This window comes from Bufo bufo, chromosome 2 (assembly GCF_905171765.1).
Source record: "Bufo bufo chromosome 2, aBufBuf1.1, whole genome shotgun sequence".
In the NCBI taxonomy this organism is placed as follows: domain Eukaryota; kingdom Metazoa; phylum Chordata; class Amphibia; order Anura; family Bufonidae; genus Bufo; species Bufo bufo.
The window spans coordinates 9,137,481-9,149,054 of record NC_053390.1 but is presented as its reverse complement, the minus strand read 5'-3'; the positions used below and the strand labels follow the sequence as shown (position 1 = coordinate 9,149,054).

Here is an 11,574-nt window from a genome sequence, read left to right as displayed (position 1 = left end):
CAGATGAAACAGGCAAAGCAGAGTTGCTCATTGAGACCATGTGGTGCTTCAGTGCGCAGGTTGTGGATCCAGCGTGCTTCATGTTGTAGGAGCGTGCGGTCCCAGTCACCTCCTCGCAAAGGGGGGGGGGGGGGTGACTACTTCAATGCCCATGGCTTTGATACTCCGCGGATCTCCGTGGTGGTATTCATGTACGTTGCGTGACACAGCTGTGTCTCTTTTGTTGCTGATATCCCCGAGGTGTTCGCCAATGCGTCTGCATAACTCTCGTTTTGTTTTGCCAATGTATTCTAGGGGGCAATCACAGGTGATTCTGTAAATCACGCCCCTAGTACGGCAGTTTACGAAATCCTTGATTTTGAAAGATTTTCGGAGATTGATGCTCACAAATGTTTTGCCTGTTTCTATCGTATTGCATGCGATGCATCCGCTGCACCTGAAGCACCCCTTTGCAGTTGGCTTGTGGTGGTCATGTACCAACATATGTTTTAGGCTGTGTCCTCTCCTAAAGGTGATCTGGGGGTACTCAAAGATCCTCTCCTTAATATCTGGATCCATCATCAGGATCGGCCAGTGCTTCTGGAGAATATTTCTTACATCACTGGCAGCCTCATCGAATGTGCCAATTACCCTTATCTTCTGTCTGGTATCTGGAGGTTTGATTCTGGGTACCAGTAGTTCAGTTCGTGATGACGTTAGGGCCAGTTGGTATGCTGACCTCAAAACTGCGTCGGGAAATCCTCTAGAGAGGAATCTGTTCCTCAGGATCCCTGCCTGTTTAACAAACTCTGCTTTGTTGGAGCAGTTGCGTCTCAGATGCAAGTATTGTCCTCGTGGTATTCCCCTCTTGAGTGGTAGAAGGTGGCTGCTGCTCGCGTCTGAGTCACTTCTCTGGATCATTATGTCCAGAAAGGGTAACGTGTTTTTATTAGTCTCATATGTGAAGTGGAGGCCTAGCACATTTTCATTTAGTTTACCCACAAACGTAGTGAAGGCTGGTACAGATGCGTTCCAGATGATGAATATGTCGTCAATGTATCGGGCCCACAATACAATGAGCCCGGTCCATGACGACATTACCTCACTGAAAACGTTATTGGTCTCCCACCAGCCCAGGAGCAAATTTGCGTACGATGGTGCACAGGAACATCCCATCGCGGTACCCCTGAGACGGTCATCAGATGCACCAAGAAAACAATGTGCACCATCACATATGACCCATATAGGCCCATACAAGGCAAGTTAAAGGGCATGTGCCAAAAAGAGTAGCACATGTCATCTCAGAGACCCATCACATCAATAATAATGCTGACACTCTCCCTGTAGATGCGTCAAGAAAACAATAGGGGATGTACACCATCACATATGACTCATATAGGCCCATACAAGGCAAGTTAAAGGCCATGTGCCAAAAATAATAGCACGTGTCATCTTAGAGACCCACCACATCAATAATAATGCTGACACTCTCCCTTTAACTTCAGCTATCATGTGTCACCCTACCCTGTATGTTAGGACCACTGGTTTTTTACAAGGTGCCGCCGCGCACATACTATATTGTATCTAAGGTGGCGTCGTGCACAATTTTTGTTTGTATCCCTGGTGTTATCATGCACTTTCTTTGATTCTAAATAGAACATCTAGGGACCATATTCTATATATAAAAAATAATTAAAAGTTAAGTTTTAAATAAAAATCACCATTTCCATCCCACTTACATAAGTATTAAAGACCATCTTCCATTCGCCCCCTTCCTTGATCATTACCAAAGAATATGCCCCCCTCAAATCCAACTTAGAGTACACCTTGGCACCGACAATCTGATTGAACAAATCTGGGATCAAAGGAAGGGGATAGGGATCACAGATAGTAATGCGATTAAGCTCACGGAAGTCCAAACATGGCCTAAGGGTTCTGTCCTTTCTTTTTTTTTTTTTACAAAGAAGAACCCTGCATCCACTGGTGATTTGGATGGTCTAATATGACCTTTAGCCAAGCTCTTGGTGATTTATTCTCACATGGCTACTCTTTCGAGTTCAGAAAGATTATACAACAGAGACTTGTGCAATCTAGCTCCGGGAATAAGGTTGACGAGGCAATCATACTCCCAATGTGGAGGTAACTCCTGGTCTCCACTTTCAGAGAATACATCAGAAAAATCCGAAATAAAAGAAAGTACTATTTTAGTGGATACAACAGAAAGCGACATGCTAAGACTATGTCTATGCAAAAATTACTCCAATCAATAATGGTAGGATTATGATTGGATAACCACGGTAAACCTAGCACCAGAGGAGCAGGCAGACCCTCCAGCACAAAACATGAAATGGATTAATGATGAGTACCTCCCACCTTTAGGCAAATGTCCTGCACCATTTGTGACAAATACTTTGATTCCGCTCTACTCTCATAAATCGCAAACACCAAAATATTTTGTCTAATGCGCTTGTTGTCAAACCATGCATACGAACGAATTGGCCATCCACTAGGTTAACCCATGCCCCACTGTCAACAAATACTTCAATTCCCACAGTTTTGGAGTCTAGTGCCACCTTGGCAGGCAGGAGAAATCGGGTAAAAGTACATTCTCAGATTCCCCACCCACACCACCAAGAGTCAGAAGAGGACTAAACACATTAGTTTTTTTTTCCTTTTTCACCTTAACGTTTAACATAAGGACGTACGTTAACAAAATGTCCCCCTTTGAGGGTAAACAAGTCTGGCTTTTTTCCTCCAAAACATGCTTTAAACCCTATGGCAGCTGTGAAAAATCACTGGCTTCTCGATCAAAGTCCCAAAAGTCTCTCAGTATTCATTAACCTTTTCCACAGAGCCTCGCAAATACAGTGCAAATGAACAGGATATTTATCATAACATACATATAAAATGCAGTTACATCGTATTAAACAATAGAAGTCAACTAAATGAAATAAAGCAAAGAGTTGATGAATTTTCTTAAGGGAAATATGCAAGTGTCCAGACTTTAATGTACCCCTGCTCCAGGGCACTACAGTTTATGTTGGTGACAGACTGTGCTCTGCTAGAATGGATGTGGCAGAACAAGGTAAGAAATGTAAGAGTGACCACAGCTGGGGAAAATTACATAAGGTGGACAAATCTTTGACTGACATATCCAGGCAGTGAAAATGTAATGACACCTGGCCCTGCTAAATTGTAGAGGGCCTGGTCATTTCAGAGAGAGCTGAGCCTCTACGTGTAATTTTTGTAACCAATGCGGGCACATATGAACATGGGACCAACACAAATGTCTTCAGCTGCCAAGTGCACATGTAACAGGTCAGCCATTTTCATAGGGGAAGATGTTTCTAATACAAAGAAATAGCTTTCCCTAATAAAGTATATTACAAAAATATAAGGCATCCCTTGTCTACATAAGCAAAAATAAACTGGAACGACACGTACACTTTAACCATTTATTGGTGGAATGACTTGTGTGCTTGGGGTCTTTGTCTTGCTGCATGATCCACGTTCTCTTGAGATTCAGCTCACAGAAAGATGTCCTGACATTGCTGGTATAATTCAGAATTCATTGTTCCACCAACTTACCAATTATATGGAGCATCGTTACTTCTCCCCATGTTACTCTGGACTATCCCGCAGTGTGGATAGAATTATGAATACAGTGGTAAGAAGCAAGGTTCATGGGGACAATTCATCTTCACTGCTCTGGAAGTAAACAAGGCTCTTCTTCTCTTCCTTATATCAACAATATTTTTCTTCCATGGATCCTGGTCACAGTTGACCTCAGAAAAATGTAAATTTGGTCGTCTAGGGAATCCAGGATAATGCCACACAATAAATAATGCCTCTTATTGGATGTTTAAGTTACATAAATAACCTAATATGTTAAAATGGTTTCTCTCTTGTGTGAATTCTCTCATGGGTAACAAGATTTGATTTCTGTATAAAACATTTCCCACATTTTGAACATGAATACAGCTTCTCTCCGGTGTGAATTCTCTCATGTTTAACAAGATTTGATTTCTGAGTAAAACATTTTCCACATTCTGAACATGAATACAACTTCTCTCCTGTGTGAATTCGCTCATGTGCAGCAAGAATTGATTTCCTTGTAAAACATTTCCCACAATCTGAACACGAATACGGTTTCTCTCCTGTGTGACTTATCTCATGTGCAACAAGAATTGATTTCCGTGTAAAACATTTTCCACATTCTGAACATGAATATGGCTTCTCTCCTGTGTGACATCTTTCATGTATAACAAGATGTGATTTATATGTAAAACATTTTCTGCATTCTGAACAGGAGTATGGCTTCTCTCCAGTGTGAATTCTTTTGAGTGTAGAAAGACTTGATCTCTTTGTGAACTCTTTACTACAGTGAAACCTTTCAACTCCTTTCTGACCTGCACTTGTGGTAACAACTTGTGATTGGTCAGTACAAGGTTCCTTATGATTAGGATTATATGATAGATCTTTATTGTGAAGTCCTGGATGTACATTAAAGGTAACTGAAGAGTGCTGCATAATATCTTCATCTTCTACTTTATAATTTAATGATAACATGAAGTTTCCATCTGAATTTTTACTGGGATTTTCTGTTAAAATAAAAAGTTGAAATTTATATTTTTGTTTTGTTGAAACTACGGAGTACAAAAGCTTATAACATTCCTATCAGGCTTGAAGTGGATCCAGCATAAAGGAGAGGTATAAGCCATTCAATTTAAATCAACTCCTGGCATTGGCTAAAAAAACTGCAAGTGTGATTCCAACCTTATAAAGCTTTGTATAACTTCCTGGAAAAGTCCAGGATTCTGGCTTACAACTGGTCATGACTCTATTACATACAGTAAATCATGACTTAATAAAACTTGTACTTGTAAATATGAAAACCCCAGCCCTGCAGTCTGTCGACACATTTTGCCCTTGAACATCAATTGGAAATCACTCAAATACAATAAGTTCACTTAAAAGGATCCATCACCACATTCATCAACCCAAACTCCAATTAAATAGATCTGAGACCTGATGACATTGGTGTACTCACTAGAAGAATCCATTTGATATGCCCACCTGGAGCTTAAAGGGGTACAGACAGTTAACTATTAGATCAGTGGGGTCCTACTGCTGGGTAGGAGAACGGGGGCCCCATACCCCATTGAGCCCTTCTGAAATGGACAGAGCAGCTGGATGGGAATGCACGCTGCCACTCCATTCATTACTATGGGAGTTCCAGAGTTCTGGATCAACTTGCAGGATAACCAGCTGAACTGGATGGACAGATGTCTATTTTCAGCCTTATAAACTATGTTAGTATTATAGCTGAGCACTGTAACTGTACTGGGCTATCTTCAGAATTCCCATAGAAATTAATTGAGCAGCGGCACATATTTACACCCAGCCACTGCAGCTCCATGAGGTACTGAGCCCCCGTTCTCATGATCCGTGGAGGTCCCAACCATAGGACCCCCACTAATCTAATAGTTATCCCCTTCCCCTATCCTGCATAGGGCATAACTTTCTGTAGCCAGAATACCCCTTTAATTCACAAGCCTTTTTTTAGTGCACTCCTCCCCTATTGAAATCTCACAAGGCTCAGTGGCTGCAGTCTCCCTGGCTCTTTAGTGAGAGAGCGCCCATTTTCAAGCAGTAGTTTCCTGCTGCTCTGATCCAGCTCAGTGGTTCCCTGCAGCTGTCTTCTGTTCCCCATCCTGTAAACGGTCAGACAAATGGGGTCACATGCGCCACTGCAGCCAAGGAATTGGTCTTTGCATGGATGTTCCATGTCACCACTGAGGCCAGTCATTGTCTGCAGAATTGCATGGGACCATGACTGTCTAGAGGTTTTACTGAACAGGAACCAGAAAACTGCTGAAGAGAGCCAGAATGGAGTACCAAGATCACGGGGAAAGATGACCTTGACAGTTACCCTGTTAAACCCCAAAGACATTGCAGTCACTATACACCGTATCTGATGGGTTAAATGGTTGGGATCAGAGTTAAGAGTGATCACGACCACTGAAATGGGAGCTCAGCTGTGAATTACACCTGGATCCTGCTGTGAAAGGTGAGGGCACAGCTTTTGTGTCATTCAATGAAAGTAACCGTACATAAATTTGCAGAAGGGGTTGAGAAATCTTGGAATTCACCTTCTCCATTCATGATTCCATACCTGTGGTGACATCTCCTGGAATGTCCTCCTCCACCTCACTCTTACACGGGGGATCGCCCATCATCAGTTCTTCTTTATCCTCCACTTTAATATCAGTCAGATCTTCCCCCTGATTTGTCATCTGTAACAATTCAGTACAATACAGCAGACAGGTGGGAAATCTAACAGATCCACAGAAGAGACCCCCACAATCCATGACCCCTCTATGACTGCAGAACCCCCCTATATACAGTTGCAAGAAAAAGTATGTGAACCCTTTGGAATGATATGGATTTCTTCACAAATTGGTCATAAAATGTGATCTGATCTTCATCTAAGTCACAACAATAGACAATCACAGTCTGCTTAAACTAATAACACACAAAGAATTAAATGTTACCATGTTTTTATTGAACACACCATGTAAACATTCACAGTGCAGGTGGAAAAAGTATGTGAACCCCTAGACTAATGACATCTCCAAGAGCTAATTGGAGTAAGGTGTCAGCCAACTGGAGTCCAATCAATGAGATGAGATTGGAGGTGTTGGTTACAGCTGCCCTGCCCTATAAAAAACACACACCAGTTCTGGGTTTGCTTTTCACAAGAAGCATTGCCTGATGTGAATGATGCCTCGCACAAAAGAGCTCTCAGAAGACCTACGATTAAGAACTGTTGACTTGCATAAAGCTGGAAAGGGTTATAAAAGTATCTCCAAAAGCCTTGCTGTTCATCAGTCCACGGTAAGACAAATTGTCTATAAATGGAGAAAGTTCAGCACTGCTGCTACTCTCCCTAGGAGTGGCCGTCCTGTAAAGATGACTGCAAGAGCACAGCGTAGACTGCTCAATGAGGTGAAGAAGAAGCCTAGAGTGTCAGCTAAAGACTTACAAAAGTCTCTGGCATATGCTAACATCCCTGTTAGCGAATCTACGATAGGTAAAACACTAAACAGGAATGGATTTCATGGGAGGATACCACAGATGAAGCCACTGCTGTCCAAAAAAAACATTGCTGGACGTTTACAGTTTGCACAAGAGCACCTGGATGTTCCACAGCAGTACTGGCCAAATATTCCGTGGACAGATGAAACCAAAGTTGAGTTGTCTGGAAGAAACACACAACACTATGTGTGGAGAAAAAGAGGCACAGCACACCAACATCAAAACCTCATCCCAACTGTGAAGTATGGTGGTGGGGGCATCATGGTTTGGGGCTGCTTTGCTGCGTCAGGGCCTGGACGGATTGCTATCATCGAAGAAAAAATGAATTCCCAAGTTTATCAAGACATTTTGCAGGAGAACTTAAGGCCATCTGTCCACCAGCTGAAGCTCAACAGAAGATGGGTGCTGCAACAGGACAACGACCCAAAGCATAGAAGTAAAACAACAACAGATCGGCTTAAACAGAAGGTAATACGTCTTCTGGAGTGGCCCAGTCAGAGTCCTGACCTCAACCCGATTGAGATGCTGTGGCATGACCTCAAGAAAGCGATTCACACCAGACATCCCAAGAATATTGCTGAACTGAAACAGTTCTGTAAAGAGGAATGGTCAAGAATTACTCCTGACCGTTGTGCACGTCTGATCTGCAACTACAGGAAACGTTTGGTTGAAGTTATTGCTGCCAAAAGAGGTTCAACCAGTTATTAAATCCAAGGGTTCACATACTTTTTCCACCTGCACTGTGAATGTTTACATGGTGTGTTCAATAAAAACATGGTAACATTTAATTCTTTGTGTGTTATTAGTTTAAGCAGACTGTGATTGTCTATTATTGTGACTTAGATGAAGATCAGATCACATTTTATGACCAATTTGTGCAGAAATCCATATCATTCCAAAGGGTTCACATACTTTTTCTTGCAACTGTAGATGTGTATAGGGCTCAGCTCAATCTACCTGAAGGTTCTCTGGGACCTTCTCCTCTGGACAGTCCTGGGAATACAGAGAACCGGGACATTTCTCTGGTGGATTTCTCCTCCTGGATCCATCTGTGGAGACACAAGCACACAGTGACTGAACACATGGCCTCCTGTAGATCTGTCTATAGATCAGACTCTTCTCTCAGCTCCTTCACTTCTAGGTTTAGTGATCAGAGGAAATAATGTTCTGCTCCTCACCACCGGTGCCGAGGCCACAGCACCTAGCAGCCCACAGGCATGAAGTAACATCAGGCCTATGACAGTGAATGGTGGGCAGTGGACTGACTGCTCCTTCTCCACAATAGTGCGTTAAAAGGATGACAGGCCGAACTGGATGGACAAATGTCTTTTTTCGGCCTTATGTACTATGTTACTATGTTAGGATACGGTAAAAAGTTTTAAACTATTTTATAAGTGCTCTACATCACCCTACCGACCAAAAATGTGTTAAGGCATCATAAGCAGCTGTTATGGTGAAAGATCTGATGACATTTCCTGGATATTTTCTGTGAGCCCATTACAGCAACATCAAAAAGACTGCCGCCCTGCTGGACCAGAACCTCTGAGATCACTGGAACCCCCATCCTCCTCTGTAGGAAGATTCATTTCAATAGTCAGTAACCTCACAACACAACAACAAAAGACCCCCAGAAAACTCTACAAACTGCAGAAACCTCTGTCCACGTGTCTACTAATAGAAAAACACTGAGAGAATGGTGATCAAGGAAGGGCACCACAAAGGAAGCCACGGATCCAACAAAAACATTGCGGCCCATTTCAAGTTGACCCAAGACCACATAGATGGGAGCCATCATGGTTTGGGGCTGGTGGAGGGGATACAATGGTTTGGTGTTGGCAGAGAGGGGACAACATGGTTGGAGAAGCTCTGCTGTCTTAGGGTCTGGACACCCTGTAACCAGTTGGTGAACAATTGGGCAGATTTACTAATTCTGTTTAAGTAAATGTTAAGATGCTCCACATTTCCCACGTTGGACAGATTATAAGAGCAGCAGAGATCAGTCACTGGTTATCTACAAGCAAGTTCAGGATATTCAGGAGATTAACTTAGACTAACTTACAGATCTTCCACTGTAGCAGAACTTCAGTGGTGTTTCTGGTGGTGGTGGATACTCAGACACTGTGTTTCAAAACAGGTAAGGAATTTGTTAGACAGGTTATCACTATTGTCTGATTGCAAATGAGCATAGGTGATTAAGGTGTTAAATTTGTTGTTGGGGGAGGAGCTTTTGTAGGAGTGTGTGTATATATAGCCACATAGTATTAGCTTGCCTAATTAAGGTTGCTGCTTTTTATAAGTGCATTGGAGATATTCAGGAGGTAATCTGGAGGTGGATACAATCTAAAAAATTAAGATTTGTTTGTTTATAATCTTTCCCCTCTTTACAATGGCAGATCTGGTTCTGTGCAGGAATTGTTGTGCTTTTATTTCAGGTTCCACTCTTCAGAGGTTTGGATACTGTCTGATCTGTAGACAGCTCTCCATAATGCAGCAGGAAATTGCATTTTTAAAATCTGAGATTTGTAAATTAACTGTTAAACAAATTCAGGCTGAGAACGTTGCAATGCCACTGCCACAGAGGCCCCCTAGAAATGGAAGATGGGTTACTGCAGGTTCTGGTAGACTGAAAGTTGTGGATAGAAGACATGTCCCACAGTCTGTGGCTCTCCATAATTCATTTGCAGCACTTTCAGAGCGCAAGAGCAACATGGAGGATGGCTCAAGCACAGTGGGTGAGGAACAATCATCTCCCATGCCTATAGTATGCAAGACTGCAGCCAAAGACAAAAAGGAGAAGGTGAGGACTGATAGTAAGCAGCTGTTGGTGGGCGATTCCATCATAAGAGGTGAGAAGTTTGAGGAGAATGGTGTTGTGAGATGTCTCCCTGGTACTACCGCTAGAGGAAGAGGTTCTAAGTCAGCTGTCTAAAATTAATACAAATAAGTCACAGGGGCCTGATGGGATGCACCCAAAGCCATTAACAGATTTATTTAACCAATCACTGGTAACAGGAGTCGTCCCAGAAGATTGGAAATTAGCAAATGTTGTGCCGATTCACAAGAAAGGTAGTAGGTAGGAATCGGGCAACTATAGGCCAGTAAGCCTGACATCAATAGTGGGGAAATTAATGGAAACCATTCTTAGGGAGAGGATTGTGGAACATCTAAAATCCCATGGATTGAAAGATGAAAAACAGCATGGGTTTACTTCAGGGAGATCATGTCAAACTAATCTTTTAGATTTTTTTGTTTGGGTGACTAAAACAATAGATGGCAGAGGTGCAGTAGACATCGCTTATCTAGACTTTAGTAAGGCTTTCGATACTGTCCCACATAGAAGGCTTATCAATAAATTGCAGTCTTTGGGCTTGGACTCCCATATTGTTGAATGGATTAGGCAGTGGCTGAGGGACAGGCAACAGAGGGTTGTAGTCAATGGAGTATATTCAGACCAAGGTCTGGTTACCAGTGGGGTACCTCAGGGATCTGTTCTGGGACCCATATTGTTTAATATCTTTATCAGCGAAATTGCAGAAGGCCTCGATGGTAAGGTGTGTCTTTTTGCTGATGACACAAAGATTTGTAACAGGGTTGATGTTCCTGGAGGAATACACCGAATGGAAAAGGATTTAGGAAAACTAGAGGAATGGTCAAAAATCTGGCAACTAAAATGTAATGTTGATAAGTGCAAGATAATGCACCTGGGGCGTAAAAACCCAAGAGCAGAATATACAATCAGTGATACAGTCCTAACCTCAGTATCTGAGGAAAGGGATTTAGGGGTCATTATTTCAGAAGACTTAAAGGTAGGCAGACAATGTCATAGAGCAGCAGGAGATGCTAGCAGAATGCTGGGGTGTATAGGGAGAGGCATTACCAGTAGACAGAGGGGGGCGCTCATGCCGCTCTACAGAGCACTAGTGAGACCTCATCTGGAGTATTGTGCTCAGTACTGGAGACCATATCTCCAGAAGGATATTGATACTTTAGAGAGAGTTCAGAGAAGAGCTACAAAACTGGTACATGGATTGCAGGATAAAACTTACCAGGAAAGATTAAAGGACCTTAACATGTATAGCTTGGAAGAAAGACGAGACAGAGGGGATATGAGAGAAACTGCTAAATACATAAAGGGAATCAACAAGGGAAAAGAGGAGAGAAGATTTAAAAGAAGAAAAACTGCTACAAGAGGACATAGTGTTAAATTAGAGGGGCAAAGGTTTAAAAGTAATATCAGGAAGTATTACTTTACTGAGAGAGTAGTGGATGCATGGAATAGCCTTCCTGCAGAAGTGGTAGCTGCAAATACAGTGAAGGAGTTTAAGCATGCATGGGATAGGCATAAGGCCATCCTTCATATAAGATAGGGCCGGGGGCTATCCATAGTATTCAGTATATTGGGCAGACTAGATGGGCCAAATGGTTCTCATCTGCCGACACATTCTAGGTTTCACACATAGCAGATCAGCTGCAGACATTTCTGTGACTGTCCGGCTC

The 11,574-nt window shown here is 42.5% G+C and overlaps 1 long non-coding RNA gene across 1 annotated transcript; it reads right to left on the bottom strand.

Annotated features, from left to right (window-relative positions):
- Nucleotides 1-4,441: 4,441 nt before the first annotated feature.
- Nucleotides 4,442-6,211, bottom strand: LOC120992013. Its single transcript, XR_005776894.1, has 2 exons — nucleotides 6,155-6,211; nucleotides 4,442-4,580 (listed from the first exon to the last, which is right to left on the bottom strand). It is a non-coding gene; the product is annotated as an uncharacterized LOC120992013 (long non-coding RNA).
- Nucleotides 6,212-11,574: the final 5,363 nt, after the last annotated feature.